At 40.9% G+C, this 16,676-nt stretch overlaps 1 protein-coding gene across 2 annotated transcripts in view; it reads right to left on the bottom strand.

Moving 5' to 3' along the window:
• Window positions 1-16,676, bottom strand: part of ARHGAP35 (Rho GTPase activating protein 35) — a 110,321-nt gene that overhangs the window by 81,496 nt on the left and 12,149 nt on the right. The window contains exon 1 of one of the 2 annotated variants that reach the window (XM_079119550.1): window positions 9,316-10,361. The exons of the other annotated variant lie outside the window; for it this stretch is intronic. The gene's annotated coding sequence lies outside the window, so the exon portion shown is untranslated. Of the gene's footprint in view, window positions 1-9,315; window positions 10,362-16,676 lie in introns of those variants that run through there. 2 annotated transcript variants of the gene reach the window in all.

The raw sequence follows: 16,676 nt of genomic DNA, 5'->3' as shown, positions 1-16,676 counted from the left end.
GATAGGGTGAGGGTTTCTCATACTGCACGTTTTATGAGGGCAAGAGAGCTGTTTTGTAATACTCTGTCCTTGAGCTTACATATTCCTCCACTGTATTCAAAGCATTACAGTGAGCCACTTCCAAAATGGTGATCAAAATACATGCATCACAGTGTGTCAATTCTCTTTAGTACATGAGTTCAGAAAACTTGGGCGAGTGAAACTGATCACACTATGCTACAGGTATACACAAATATTCCGCAATATTTGTAGCCTACTATTCTAAACAATTGTTATGCAGCAAAATTAAAAAAAAAAAAAAGAAAGAAAAAACAAAATTTGGAAAACTCAACTCTATTTTCTTCACTGACTACTTAACAGAAAGCCAAACTCAACCAGCTGAATCAGGAGCACTAAGAGCCAAGTCAGGTGCACCCAAAAGTCAACTGAGCTGAAAAGTTGTATGTCCACATTCCACAACAGCAAGGCGCAGTGAGCAGACAGCAGCGACGGAGCCAGCCTGTGTTCAACCAGCCTTCTCACACTCCTCCAGGCCCCCAGCCCACACCCGTGTTCCGACAGGCACACACCCGACTCTATCATCTAAGACAGTGAGACCAGTGTTGTCTGGAGTCACAAAGTTTTACATGTGTTTGCTTCTAATTAAAGGTCATTTGATTTTAAGAACTTAATAAAAAGGCCATAAACCTGTATCATTCTACAAGAATGCCATGAATGCCAAGTACCCAACTATTATTCTTCCAGAGTGACCTTTATTAAGGGCTGCCTCTACTACTTTGCCAACTAACAGGGGACAGAAACATTCCCATCACAAGCTAGTTAGCTTAAAAAAGTAAAGGCAAGTGAAAAGGCCTTCCAGTGACCAAAGTGGGCCAAATTCCTCCAGTAAAAACTACTAGGAACAGTCTCAAAAATGAAAAAATCTAAACAACATAAGCCACTTACAGTGCCAGCAAATGAGAAAGGTAATATTCACATTCTGGTGGAAGAACACTTGTAGAGCAGCCAAGAGGCCTGAACTCACTCACTAGCTAGGTCATTAAATCATGCAGGGGGAGGAAGGTGCATGCAGATTAAAAACTAGTTAAATGACACCTCACACTCAAGCTATCTTGACAGCTCTCAATCGTCAGCAAGATCACTGGACAATGATGTTCTTCAAGGAGACAGGGAAGGCTCACAGGGCTAATGATAACCTAAGTGCAAGCAATTATAATCAGACTTATAACAATCAGTCTGTGCCCTTAGAATGGACACTCAAGTTCAACAGCTGAGAAAGATGACATATTGCTCCTGAGGAAACTGGATGGCCTGGATCCCCACAGCCTCACATGTTCCTTCCCATGTCCATTCCATCTGTTCTTGCTCTCTGCAAGCTACACTCCATAGAGCAGCAAGTTACTGTTGTTGTTGTTGTTTCCAGGGGGAGAGGTAGTATCGGGGATTCAACTCAGAGGCACTTGACCACTGAGTCACATCCCCAGCCCTATTTTGTATTTTTCTTAGAGACAGGGTCTCACTGAGTTGCTTAGTGCCTTGCTTTTGCTGAACTTACGATCTTCCTGCCTCAGCTTCCTGAGTCGCTGGGATTTCAGGTGAGGCCACCATGCCCAGTGCAAGTTACTGTTTAAAGAACAGATCAGATCTTGTCAATCCCATCCCTATAGCTCCTCAGCGTTTCCTTCTGCTCTTACAGTAAAATCCAAAATACTTCGTATGGCTTTTAAGTGACCTCATCTTGACCAATCTACCTTTTCCTCATTAGACTAGCCACTTTGGCCTTCCTTTGATTACTGGGTTGCCTTCATTTATTTATTTTCATCCAACTACCCAACAAAAAATTACTTGGCAAGCACCCACTATTGTGCCAGGCACTGTATGGGCACAGCATATGTAGCAATAAAAAAGATGTCTACCCTCATGGAGCTCACATTCTTGCCAAATGAAACGGACAGTTAAGGAATGAATATAGGTTAGGTGATAGCACGGGGAACAGTGAAGCAGGTAAGAGCTTTAGTGCTTGGGAGGCGGGCAGTGTGATGCTAGAAAGGATGGTCCTATGGAGAAGCAGGGCCTACAGAGGAGGGTGAGAGTGACCACAAAGAGGGGAAGACAGGGCTACGGAGGGCGCGCGTCCGGGCAGACAGCAACCATGAAGGCCATACTTAAGGCTGAGTAATGGTTTTTGCTTTAATGTCTGTTTCTCATTAAATTGTTAACTCCAAAACAAGGCAGTCTAACGTCTTATCTATTCTGTTTCCAATTTGACCTCAGCATCACACCAAGTACCTGACCAATAAATACCTGCTAAATGGAATAAGTGAATTAGTGTCTAAATAGAAAACCAAAAAGTTAAAAAAAAAAAAAAAAAAAAAAAAGAGCTTGGGGATCCAAGTAATAAAAGTGCTACCTCAAATTAACAGGTTTCAAGTTTAGCTGGCCCCCTACCCCTGCAGTGATGGGGATCAAAATCAAACTCCAGGCCTCTATAGGCAGGCAAGCGACCACACAGGGCCACACACACACACACCAGCGCAGGCTCCAGCAGCACCAGGGGAGTGCGGGCTGACAAGTTCTGCTCCACTGCAGCAGCACGCTTCCAGAGCAGCAAGCCAGCAGTCTGCGCACCCTGTGCTCCAGCCCTCGGCCCTCCGCAGCTTCCTGAACAAGGTGAGGGTTATAACCCTCTCCTTCCTTTTGCTCCTCCAGCCCTTCAGCTCTTCTGTAGCAGATTTAAACCTCCAATTCCCTTTCAGCTCGAATGGTGATATCTACTTTCCTGATTGAACAACAACCAAGATAAGAGCAGAGAATTGAGAAATAAAAAGAGCAATATTAACTAAGCTAGAAAATGAAGTATAAAAATGGCAAAAGAATGAAGACTATCATTTGTTTGAAATGTTCCAAAAAACCAAACTCCCCAAAATTTCTCCCTGTATACATCTTAATGCAATTCTAGAGTTCTAAAAATTCAGTCGTTTAGTATGTATTTAGCTGGGGGTATTTTTCTTGTTGTTTTGTTTTTTTGGTACTGGGGATGCTCTACCACCAAACTACAACCACAGACCTTTTTATTTTTGAGGACAGTCTTGCTAAATTGCCAAGATTGGCCTCAAACTAGTGATCCTGCCTCAGTCTCAAACCACTGGGATTACAGGTGTGCACCTCCATTCGCAGTAGTTTTAAGTTTGTTTGTTTTTGTTTTTTTTTTTGAAGGAAAACAATTGTGTGTCTTTGTGGGTAAATCAAGTTTCTGCAGAATCAGGAGAATCTTCCTGTGTGTCTCCTTGAGTGCTTCCTCACAGAAGGCCAGAAGGCATTTCATAGGCATCTGGTTTCTGCCTAATGACTATTATAAAGCTTTGGAATTGATGAAGATTATGTGGAGAAAAGAAAACCAAGCAATCGTTCTAAAAAGCAACCTGAAAATAAATCTCATCCAAAGCACAAGCAAAGGATTCCAAACTTCCTTCGCTCCTAACACTAGCCACTAGTGGGGGAAAAGAGCAGGGATCGACCAGCACATGGGGGTAGAGGGATATTTCCACCTCTTCCTTGCTAAAGACACCCCTGAACTAAAGGTTATCTTCATTTCTGTGGGCCTGTTTTTTGGTAAGAGAAAAACCCATCACAATCAACTGCCCAAACAGTTTACCTTTGTGGAAAGGATGAAAAACAATCTGGAGCAGATTTAAACCTCCAATTCCCCCAAATCTGTGTTTCCTACTTGCTTACACACCAGACAGGTATCTCTAAGTCTTATCAAATTCACTTTCAGGTATTATATACAATAAAGATAAGGAAAAGAAGTGTTAGAGATTGTTGAGAAAAAAAGGCTAAATAAAAGCCACTTATTTCAAGGGTTAACAACTACTAGAACCACATTAAAAAGTCATTCAACACACCATCCGCTAACCCTATTTTCCATTAACAAAAATGGCCTCATGAAATGGGCCTCTCAGGGAATACATAAGCCGCAGTGAGCACATAGAGTCTGACTTGCTGATTTCCAGGCTGACCCATGAGAGTGGGTCGTCAGCTGTTGTCATTTTCCTACTTCCTTTGACAACATACCTAACAGATCACAGTTGGTTCACTATTACTTCTAACAAAACTTACCACAGGAAACCATGCCCTACAACCTAATACGAGCAGTTCCCTAGTACTGTCTACGGTACATCTCTTTGGGAGAAAGTGATGTTCTAGTGAAACAGGATTTACTGACTGGTTTATGGATAATAATAATGTTTCATAGATAATCAACTGTCAAAAAATAAATTCTCTGGGCTGAGGAGATAGCTCAGTTGGTAGAGTGCTTGCCTCACAAGCACAAGGCCCTGGGTTCAATCCCCAGCATGCATGCATGCATGCATGCATGCATAAATAAATAAATAAATAAATAAATTCTCAATGATTAAGCTAGCACTTCATAATGAAGGGGCTTCAGATTCACCCCTTACTTAACATTTACTAACAGCATTCTTGGGACTCGGCGAGAATCAAAAGGACAAGTAGAGCAACGCCAATGTGAAGCCTCCCTGCAAAGTAAATGGGCTAGAGAAGCAATCAAAGATGACCAGACTGGCTTTAGACCAATCTCTCTCTAGCTGTTTTTCTAATTAGTTATCTCTCTTTTATATAACAGCAAATACTCGGTGATGAGTCAGACATAGTATCAAATAAATAGAATGCATATGTGATTTATGTTAATTCTTCACAATAACCTAATAAGGCAGATACTGTCATAATCCCCAACTGAGAGTAGAAAACAGACCCAGAGGTAAAGTGATTGGTCCAGGATCACTGAGCATAGTTCCGGATCACTGCTGTGGGTCTCTGAAACTCACAACATATGGCTTAACTTCAACACTGCACTGCCGAAAAGATGGACAGCAGTAGTCATGCAGCTTGAGCATGCTGGAGAAAAGGGAAGGCACTGTCAGCAGTTTTCCACTGTGAGGGGGACAGTCTCCTACCTACTTAGATGCAAAACTTTAATAATGTACTTCCCAGAGTATTTTATGTATTTTATGTTGCTCAAAATAATATTTCATACATTGCCTTATTGATTCTTAAATCCCCCAGGGAAGGGTTAGAGAATGAGGTGGTCTCCTCATTCCACAGAGAGGAACACTGGGACCTGGAGATCCAGGGATTTGCCTCAGGCCAGAAAGATCAACACAGTCTCATCAATGGGAACACTGAACACCTGGGTCTCATGGAAGAAACAGAATTTCTGCTAGTTATCACAAAGACCATTTCCAAAGTGAGTACCATAAGGGAAATGGCTTTTAACTTTTTTTTTTTTGCGGTGCTGGGGATTGAACCCAGAGCCTCGTGCTTACAAGGCAAGCACTCTACCGACTGAGCTACATCCCCAGTCCCTGGCTTTTAACTTTGGTAAGTATAATTAATATCATTTCCATTGAGTATTAAATTATGAAAAAGCCCTAACTTGCACAGTTCTTCATTTTTCCCACCATGGAAAGAGTAAGATACTGAAAGTTTTTGCCCTTTAACCTTATTTTTTTTCTCAGTCCACTGCAAAAATTCACTTATACTCACACACAAAGAATCCCTTAAAAAACAAAATCACCAAAAAGGCAATTATGTAACTTCATTATTCCAGAAATACTCTTTTAATGCTGGGTCATGGTATCTGCCTGTAATCCTAGCAAAGAGGCTGAGGCAGGAGAATCCCACATTCAAGGGCAGCCTCAGCAACTTATCAACTTATCAAGGCCCTAAGCAACTGAGTGAGACCTGTTTCAAAATAAAAACAAAAAGGGTTGGGAATGTAGCTCAGTGGTATAGCACTTGCCTAGCATGTGCACGGCCCTGGGCTCAATCCTCAGTACCATCAACAAACAAAAACAACAAAAAGTTATCCACAAAACAGCAGAGTAAGACATGACACAGTGACTCACTAAAAGCAAAATATATCAGGAAAGAGTGTAAACAGAGTCAATTTCATTTAAAGTTTCAAAGGAAAAAAATAAAAATTGTTCTGGCAACAAATCATAAGCAACTTGTTATTCATAAATTGGGGCTACCTTGGAAATTTCACATCAGTGCCAGGCACAGTGGTGCACAGCTGTTGATACCAGCCACTATGTGGCTAAGGCAGGAGTATCACAAGTTTGAGGCCAGTCAAGGGAATTTAGCCAAGACCCTGTCTCAAAAAATAAAAAGGACTAGGGATGAAACTCAGGGATAGAACTCCCCTGAATTCAGTCCCCAGTACTGCAAAAACAAATAGGTAAATAAATAAAAATTTAAAAGGCTAGGGATGTAGATAGGTTCATTTCTGTTACCCCCACCAAAAGAAACTTCCTATGACTGAACCATGTTCGAAAACTCGAACTTCAAAGAATGAATCTTACTTTTTCATTTATGATAAATTCATGAGAGCTGAAGAAAGCCTGATTGAAATTAACCATGAGCTTTCAAGTTACTAGGAAAATAAATTTCCCTGAAACACACAGGCAATGGTTGCACCCCGATTGCATCACTGGCTCTTTGTTTCGAGTGCTATGAGGGACAATCCTAAGGACAAGGGAGTTGTGCCTTGGCTTGGGGTAGCTCAAGATGGAGCTCCTGTCTAGCATGTGCAAGGCGGCGGTCCTGGATTTCATTCCAAGGATCACAAAAACAAATAATTTTTTGAAAGATTCAAATTTTAAAAATTCTGCCTCATCATAAAATGAAACCACTTAGAGAACAGCTTGAATTTATGGTCAAAAAAGCCCCAATTCATTAGAGGTTTGTTTTTTCCCTAATGTGTAGTCTTCACTAACTTGAAATTGTATTTAAAAATGCCAGTCTAAAACCTTTAAAATAAATAAATTAATTAATTAATTAATTCATGGAAAGGCAAAAAACAAAACCAACTGCAGAAATCCTTCCAAAATACTCATAAGTGAGGGTTCACTCCTCAGATAAACTGTTCACTGGTGACGATGGCATTACGAACCTATATCGCAATTCAGTTTAAGAATTTACTTCTTATAGCCAGGCATGGTGGCACATGCCTATAATCCCAGCAACTCAGGAGGCCGAGGCAAAAGACTTGCAAGATGGAGGCCAGCCTTAGCAACTTAGTGAGGCCTCATCTCAAAAAAAAAAAGGGGGGGGGGGGTGGCAGCGGGAAGAGGTGGTGGCAGGGAGGGCTGAGGATGTGGCTCAGTGGTCAAGCACCTAGGTTCAATCCCCAGTACCACAAAGAAAATTTTTTTCACTTATTATTGAGATTTAAGTCCTCAAATCTGCCTAAACCCTGGGAGGGTTAGTTCATACTCCTATTTGTATAGGAAGTTTCTATCCAATTTTAAACCTGCTTAAATTATGCGTCAAAGATAAAAGGAGAGGACTTGTGTGTAGTTCAGTGGTAGAGCACTTGCCTACCATGCATAAGGCCCTGAGTTTGACACAAAATACCCCTCCAAAAGATAAAGGGGGGAGTATTCATAATCAATAACAGAAACAGACTTTATAATCTTTAAAGCGCTTTCTCATTTCACCCTCACAACAATCCCAAGCAGAGGCTGGCACCCATTCTCCAGATCACAGAATCACACAGCTAGAAAGGACTAACTTCCAACTAACGCACTCCACTGGAACAGAAGCAGGGCATCTTATCTGGCTGTTTCCTATGTGTTCTCAGGATCTAACACAGCACCTGGCACAAGGTTAATGTTAGCAACAATATCTCTACTACATGTTCAAAAAGTTCAATCCAAGCAATTTCTTTTCCTGGTGATACTGGGGATTGAACCCAGGAGCGCTTTACCACTGAATTACAACCCCAGTCCCTTTTTTTTTTTTTTTTTTTTATCTTTGAGCTCAGGGTCTTGCCAAGTTGCTGAGGCTGGCCTTGAACTTGCGATCTCCTGCCTCAGCCTCCCATGTCACACTGGGATTACAAGTGTGCAACACTACAGCCGGCCCAAACATTTTTTGAAGGTGATAACCCAAGTTCAGAAGTAATATGACCTAGCCAAGGCCATACTACTGAATACTGGTTCCTCACACTCCAACTTCCTAATTCAAGGCAGGTTCTACCCCCTCCCCAGGCTGTCACTGAGACTTTAATTCCCCAAATACTCTCCCAGATTTCACTCAGGCATTTGATTTTTTAAAAATATTTTCAATAATTTAAACTTTCATCCTTCTCCACTCATAAGCAGGTATCTGATCCCTTCATATGCTGGGCTGAGGATGTGGCTCAGTGGTAGAGCACTTGTAGGCATGCACAAGGCCCCAGCTTCAATCCCCAGCACCACCACCACAACAAAGTGTTTCATATGCATCACTCTTCACCACAGTTCCATAACCCTTTATTTACATCTACTCTACACACTGGAGAAGGCACCTCTAGGCAGAGAGGCCTCATGAGCTGGCAAAGTCTACAGATATGTTCAGGAGAAAGCACTTGGTCTAGTCTGATTGGACAGCACATCACCAGAAGTTCCAGCTGGAAGAGGACCTTGGGCTCAACCCACGAACAGAACTATGAAGGCAAGACACTGGCATTTAATTTTTTTAAGCAGTTTCTTTTAGATTTTTTTTTTTTTTTTTTTTTCTTTCTTGGTACTGGGGAATGAATCCAGGGGGCTTTATCATTGACCTATATCCCTAGCATTTGGGAGACAAGGTCTCACATTTGCTTAGGGTCTCACTAAATTGTTGAGGCTGGTCTCAAACATGTGATCCTCCTGCCTCAGTCTCCAAAGCTACTGGTTACAGATGTGTGTCATCACATCCAGCTAGGCAGTTTTTTTGTTTTGTTTTTTAACTTTGTCCTGATACCTCTGTTTTGTTTTTGTACCCTATTTGTCCTACCTCTTTCTTGGGGGGGGGGGGGGGGGGGGGGATCACACAAAACCTTTTGAATTTTCACTTTGTATCTTCATTGTGTCCTTTTTAATTTGGAAAAGTTCTCTTTAGTAATATTATAATGGACAATTTTAGGATTAAAGGTACTAACTATGGCTCCATAGACACCCAATAGGTTAATTAACCAATTCTAATCTTTTGACAGCTAAAGATCCCTCAGACACTCTGATAAAATTTGGACCTTCTCTCCCAGAAAAAAAAATATATTTACATAAAAAAATTCAGAACCCGATTAAGAACATTTGCCCTAGCCAAATTATGTAAGCAAGAAAGGTCAAAGAGACTTAGCTACTATTTCTACCCCAAAATAACCATTTCCCCATTTGCACAAGTAGAATACTCTTACTTCTGAATCACAGAGTAATTATTTTTAATGAATAAATAAAATAAGTGAATGCCTCCAAGATTTATAATCCTCACCTGGCAGTAATGGTACAGCTTCCATTTATTGGGCCCTAGTATGTGGATGTGGCTGGCTCTCTGCAAAGCAGTTGACATGCAGTCTCTCATATAATGCAAAGGTCCTATAGAGCAGGCAGAGTTACATTCCCATTTTACACATAAGAAAACCAAGGCCTGATCCAGGCTAACCAGCTGGAAAGTGGAAGAGCTAGGTTTATACACTGGTATTTTGATTTCCAAAGCCCATCTACACTACCTCCCAACAGAGGGAACCTTAGCACTATATTGATTTCTGAGAGATCAAAACGGATATTGCCAAACGGATGCCATCCAATCACCTTCATCTGCTCTTGGAGCAAGTAAACAGTCTAGTCCAAGGGTCCAGTCCAGTGTCACACCCCCTTAGCAGTGTCCAATAAATACCTGTAGAGTGACTAAGAGCAAAGAGAATCTCGCACTCTTGTCCACAGAAAGCAGGGAAATGGAGTCAGCAGTCTTCATTAAGAGTTCCATGTGAATATGTATCACAGTGAGGGCTTCAGTCACTGTGTTTCCAAATGGACCTCAAGTTGGGCAATGGCCATAACTACCTAATCTGTTATACCCTCGCATGCAAAGGTTTGCAACACATCAATGAGGTAATAAGTCAACAGTGAAATTTCAGTAAAACACAAGAGTTAAGTCTAAATAACCTTTCCCCTGGGTTCCCATCCTACCTTACATATCCCCCATGACTTTAGCCTTGACGCTGTGTGTTAGTTGTAACTTATGAAACTAACAGTTACCACCACTGAGCACCTACACTATCAATGACAGCCTCAAGGACCAGCACTCTGCTACTTCAGCTCTGTAATGACTTTAGTTCGGCATATAAACATATGACACCGATGAACAAACACTTGGACCTGGGAAAGCTGTAACCATTACTTCAAATAGAAAGACAAGTTTACTAAACAATGAGAGATGACACGAAGGTTTAAAAGCCAGAATACCAACCTTCCAAGAAGAACAACTTACATACTCCTCTCTTAGATGTTCAACAGCAGAGTTCTCTGCACCAAGGACCCCTCCAAATAAGCATCAGGGAAAAACAAAACAGTAAAGTCAAAGAGACAAAATGAGGTCGTGGGGCTCAGTGTTATTCTAAACCAGTGGTTCTAATCTTTTTTGGGTCACAGATTCCTTTGAGAATTTGATAAAAGCTACAGATCGTCTCTCCATAGAGACTCAACAAAACCAAACTTCAGTTTATAATCCAAGTCATCACAGACACTGCTTCAGGCTCCTCAGACCCTTAAATTCATAATCTTTGTTTATAATCTGCATATCTAGCCATGCCTAACTACAGGTAACCCAAATTCACCAACCATTTAGTTTTTCGAGGCTATACCAACATTAAGGGATTTGAACACAGAGGTGATGGCCTCAGTATTTTCTAACAACTCACCACCCACCACAATGGCCCCTATTCTTCTTGCTACCTGATTCACCTTAAGTCACAATAACAAACCATAGGGTGAAGATGTTTTATCATTCCCAACTAGAACATAAAAAACTCAAAAGCAGGAGTCATACCTGATAGTACCATATATTTCACCCAGCACTGTACACGTTTTAGATAATTTAGTAGTCACTACTTACTGACTAAATAGCAGGTTTAAAATAACCTATGTGCCCAGTTTGGTGGTACACGCCTGCTCAGGAGGCTGAGGCAGGAGAATCCGAAGTTCAAAACCAGACTCAGGGCTGGGGATACAGCTCAGTTGGTAGAGTGCTTGCCTTGCAAGCACAAGGCCCTGGTTTCAATCCCCAGCACCGCAAAAAAAAAAAAACCCACAAAACCAGACTCAGAAAACCAGCAAGGCCCTCATCAAATTAGTGAGAGACTCTGTCTCAAAAAATAAAAAGGGGGCTAGGGAGACAGCTCAGCTGGTAGAGTGCTCACCTCGGAAGCACAAGGCCCTGAGTTTGATCCCCAGTACCACAAGAAAATAAATAAATAAATAAATAAATAAATAAATAAATAAATAAATAAATAAGGGCTGGGGATGTGACTCAGTAGTTAAACGCCCCTGGGTTAAATCCCTAGTATATAAATAAATAAATAACCTACAGTTTAAAAAAATATTTTTGATGCCTTTATTTTATTTATTTTATTTGGCATTAAGGATCGAACCCAGTGCCTCACACATGCTAGGCAAGCACTTTACCACTGAGCTACAACCCCAGTTCCATATCATCTTTTATGGTAAAAGGAGCTGTAAATTCAAGAAATATAGGAAAAGCAGATATTTCAAAAACAAAACATTTTCCCTAAATTGGACCCCTAGGAGCTTGAAATACAAAAAGAAGCTGGTCCGGAGGTCCTTGCTCACCTCCACATTGCCAAGTTTCTCTCCCTGATAGGAATGTGGCTATTTATGACAGATATGCTGGTATATAGCAAACCACAGCCACCAGTGCCCAAGGACATAAAGGAAACTGCAAGTGGAGCCGGTGGAAACATGAGCAGGAATCCTGCCTGGTGTTCTGTAAGCACTGTCAAAACTAAGAAAGTAGCCAAATATGGTGGTGCACATCTGTAATCCCAGTGGCTTAGGAGGCTGAGGCAGGAGATTCTAAGTTTGAGGCCAGCCTCAGCCACTTAGGGAGGCCCAAGCAACTTCAGTGAGAAAAATCTGAAAAATTTTTTCTACTAATTCCTTTTTCTGTTCCAGAATTCAATACAAGATCCCACATCCCATTCTACTTAATTCAAGGACTTTTTAAAATATCTGCCTTTACTTCTGAGTACCAGTTTTATCAGTTATCATCATTCTCCATCTATTTCTCCGTATCCCCCAACTTCACCAGCCCAATCAGAAAATAAATACGTCCTCTCAGTACACAATGGCAATGAGAAATCAGAGGATTTGGATTAGAGATTACTATTATCTCTTCTATTAAGAATTCAAGGGGGGGGTAGGAGGGGTTAGTGTTAGGGTTAGGGTTAGGGTTAGGGTTAGGGTTAGGGTTAGGGATAAGGAGGGTGGTAAGAATGAGGAAGAAAGGAATGTATAGAGGGAAAAGAGGGGTGGGAGGGGAGGGGGGAAGGGAAAAAATAACAAAATGAATCAAACAACATTGCCCTATGTAAATTTATGATTTTTAATAAAATTTAAAAAAAATTTAAAAAAAAAAAAAAAAAGGATTCAAGGAAATCTAGTTTAAAAAAAATCCATGGCATCCTCATGTGGTAAGCTATGTACAAGATAACGCACACACCTACACCACCTACAAATGAACTTGACCTAAGATGCTGCTTCCATTATGGAGGAACAAATTTAAAAGCAGACCTGTTTCTGTTATTTCATTTTTCCCAGCAAGCAGTAAATCCTCTTTAATCTCTCTCTTAAACACCCCAAGCATACAAAGAAGGAGTTGAGACCCTCAACCCATCCTCAAAACACAAAGCTGGCAAAACTATCTGAGACCTGGGAAGGAAGAGAAGGATGACTCATATTCTCTTTCCTAGATTTTCACGAAGGCCTCTAAATGTCAGGACGGAATTCCATCACAACGCAGCCATCTTTATAAAGGGAGTTTACCAGGATTAGTCATACTTCTGTTATATAGATGACCTGCACACTAAGCCTCCAGCTCCTTAAACTCTCACACCCACAACCTTGAGTAACGTCCACTTTCTAGAATCACGAATGAACCCTAACAACTTTTCCCATCATTTTAAAAACACAAATATTGAAATAAACCACCACTGTTAACAACAGTTATTCCCTGGGAGGTAGAACTTAAAGAACACTTTATGCACTTCAGCTATCAGAAGCAATAACACAAGAAGAAGATCCCCATGCCAGAGTAGGGAGGAAAAGGAGTGAAGAGAGGAGAGAGGGAGAAAGGAAGGAAGCAAGCTCTCTTTTTGAAAAGCATATCACCTAAATCTGCACTACTCTCGCCCATACTTCAGCCTCTTCCATAAAGCAGGGTGTGGAGGCACAGGCCTATAATCCCAGCTACCAGGGAGGCTGAGGCAGGAGGATCACAAGTACAAGGCCAACCTCAGCAACTTAACAAGACCCTGTCTCAAAATATAAAATACAAAGGGTTGAGTAGCTCGGTGGCACTGGGTTCAATCCCCAGGAGTACATGGGGTTGGAGGAGTTAAATCAATCAAGATCAAAATTATAGTTTCTCAGTTCTACTAAACTACATTTCAGGTAGGGACATGTCACTAGTTCAGAAAGTTCTACTGAATAAGGATGATACAAAAGAAGCCCTGATGCTAATTCAGACTTTGTGAATAGAGAGGGGGTATTTGAAATAGGCATTAAGCGAGCATTCCAGGATAGCTAATGACCACACCACTGGCTTTCCAGAAATATCATGTAATTCCAAAATTTCCAGGGCTCTTTCCCAAATTGAAAAGGGAAAATACTTCATGGAGGATTAAAGAAATAAGTAGGTGATCGGCTTTGCTTGTACTTTGCTAAAATAAGCTTAGATGAAAATTCCCTAAAACTACAATGTAAAGTCAAATGAGGACCTCACTAAAAGGTCCTGAAGGGGAAAATGGAACTGGAATTAACAGATCATTCTGGAAATCTTTAACAAGTAAGCTAAACCAGAGATCAAGGGAACAAACCAAAGAATGCACTATGCCCATCCAAGTAGCATTAACTAGGAGAAGCATTTCTAAATAATTAAGGTCAGTATGGAAATCACTATTAACGTGCACCTTAATAAAATAAGTAAGGGTATTGCTTTATTCTCCTTTCTCTGAACTCTTCCCTGCACCACCCAGTGTGTGCATTGCCTCAGCTTCCTCATCTGAGTCCTAGATGCAAAGACAGTATCTATCTCATAAGTCTGCTATGTGGATTCCTGAGCTACCATAGGTCAAGTACATAAAACAATGTCTGGCAGACAGCAAGGCTAAGGAGGTACTGGCTATTATTACCATGAAGAGTCTCTGAGATCTACTTTGGCTGTGTGAATGTAAAAGATTTCCCTAAGGTGAAAGAGGGATGTTATACTGACTGCCCTACTACGAGGGGATTTTGAAAAGTCCAATCCATTCCAACAGAGACACCTTCCAACCTTGTCCTATGAGATACTGTTCATAATGCTTCAAGAAGCAGGAGACAACTTTTCCACTTCTAGGAATTCTCCTACAAGTATAATCTCACACATGCAAAATAATGTTCAAGTTTTCTCAACAACATCAACTACAAACAAATCAAATGCCCATCCACAGAAAACTGGCTAAATCACTGGCAGCATGTCTGGTACTGGCATACCATAAAGCTGTAAAAAAAAAAAAAAGAAATTCCCTCTATGCTAATACTGAACAATCTCCCCTAACATTAAGTGATAAAAAAAGATACAAAACAGTAATTAGAGCATGCTACTATTCATGTAAGGGGGAGGGAGGTCATGCATACTTATGTTTGTTTGTGCATAAAAATATCTCTGGTAAAACACTGATGGCTCTAAGCAGACGGCAGGGTGGCTGAGGAACAGGGGAAAAGGAGCATATCCTGGGTGCTTCGTGACTACTGATGAAAGACTGTATGGACACATCACTACAGAAAAACAAGTTACTTCCATCACACCACCAGCAAAGTGCAAATGGAACACAGCTGAGAAAACCCCAGTAAGCAAGGTATCAGAGAACACAGACCCTAGAGATGCTGAAGATGAGCAGGAAGTCACCAATTGGAGAAGGGTTGGTAAGGGCGCTCTGGAAAGAGGAGCCAGCTTCATACAAGCAGATAGCTGGAGGATAGGTATTTAAATGGGAGAAGTCCAAGACCAGGAAGGAAGAATGGCCAAATTATAAAGGGTTCCACCGGTAACTTACCAAGTGTAGATTTCGTCTTAAAGAAAATATAGGAACCCTGAAGATTTCTAGGCAGGGCAGTGTACCAGTCAAGGTTTTGTTTTGTTCTGTTTTGTTTTGTTTTGTTTTGTTTTGTGTGACCCCAATGGCTTGTAGAGAGAATAAATGGGAAAGAACAAAGAAAATACCATGGAGATTTCTGCAAGCAAGCATGATACCCTACTTCTTGGAATCCCCTTTAGCACACAGCATACTAAATTTTACTTAAAGGCCTCACCGGGTCACATGCCTGTAATCCCAGTGACCTGGGAGGCTAAGGCAGGAGGATTGCAAGTTTGAGGCCAGTCTTGGCAACATAACAAAGCACTGTCTACAAAAAAAATTAAAAAGGCTGTAGCTGTAGCTCAGTGGTGAAGCATCTCTCGGTTCAATCCCTAGTACCAAAAATAAATAAATAAATAAATAAATAAAATCACTCAAAGGCATTCAATAAATATCATTTGAGAATAATAATTTTAAAAAAAATTTAGATGTTGATAGACCTTTATTTTATTCATTTATTTATATGTGGTGCTGAGAATCAAACCCAGTGGCTTACACATGCCAGGCAAGTGCTCTACCACTAAGCTCCAATCCCAGCCAAAGAATAATTTATTAATTGAACATTTACTATATGTCAAACATTTTTTATGGATTTCCTTGGTTTCTCCTAACAATCCTATGAGGTATTAATATCCTTATTTTATAAATGAGAAAACTAAGGCTTGGAGAAGCTAAACAGCTTTTTAGGGTGACAACAAAATCACAGGCACATGATCTGTCTGGCTGTCTAAATGTTTCTCCATATATTATTGGTATTGGTCTATGGCAAAGCTTTCCACAGTCTATGTAAAATGAGAATTAGGAACCTATACCTACATATGTCCATGTAAGATGGTCAACTTGCTTGGGAAGGACTATCTTTCATTCTGTTACTGGATCTCACATTTATGAAATAAAGAACAGTTTTTCTTCCTTTTTAAAAATGCCCTCCTTCGCAAAACTAAGGAAAATGCCTGTTTGATAAACTTGTATTTGCTTTCTGACTACCATACTCTCCAAAACTATAAAACTCAAGTCCAAGTACTACAAAACTAATGATGACACTTACTCAGCATTTAGGAGGACTCAGGCACTATTTTAAGTTTCTTAAATACACCATTTTAATTTGCACTGTGACCCTATGAGTATACACTGCTGAGACCCTTCTCCTAGAGGAGATGCCTGAGGTGCCATGTCTGAGTGTCTTGTCAGAGGGGGAAGGGGGGTGAGAGGAGTGACTGGGGGCTCAGGCTAAGCCAGTCCTAACGAGAGAAAAAGCAACTGAGGCCTGACCTAACACCAAGAATGCCAAACAAACCTCAACCACCGCTGTCTGGCCTGCAATGTGAGTTTTAATGTTTAAATGTGTGAGATGCTCACTGATAAGACCCCAAAACCAGCCACTCCTGGGGGCAAGTTACCAGCTGTACAAAGACCAAGAGATAACAAAGTAATGGCATGT

This window comes from Sciurus vulgaris (assembly GCF_902686455.1).
Source record: "Sciurus vulgaris genome assembly, chromosome: 17".
Taxonomy (NCBI): domain Eukaryota; kingdom Metazoa; phylum Chordata; class Mammalia; order Rodentia; family Sciuridae; genus Sciurus; species Sciurus vulgaris.
This window is presented reverse-complemented; position numbering and strand designations above follow the sequence as displayed.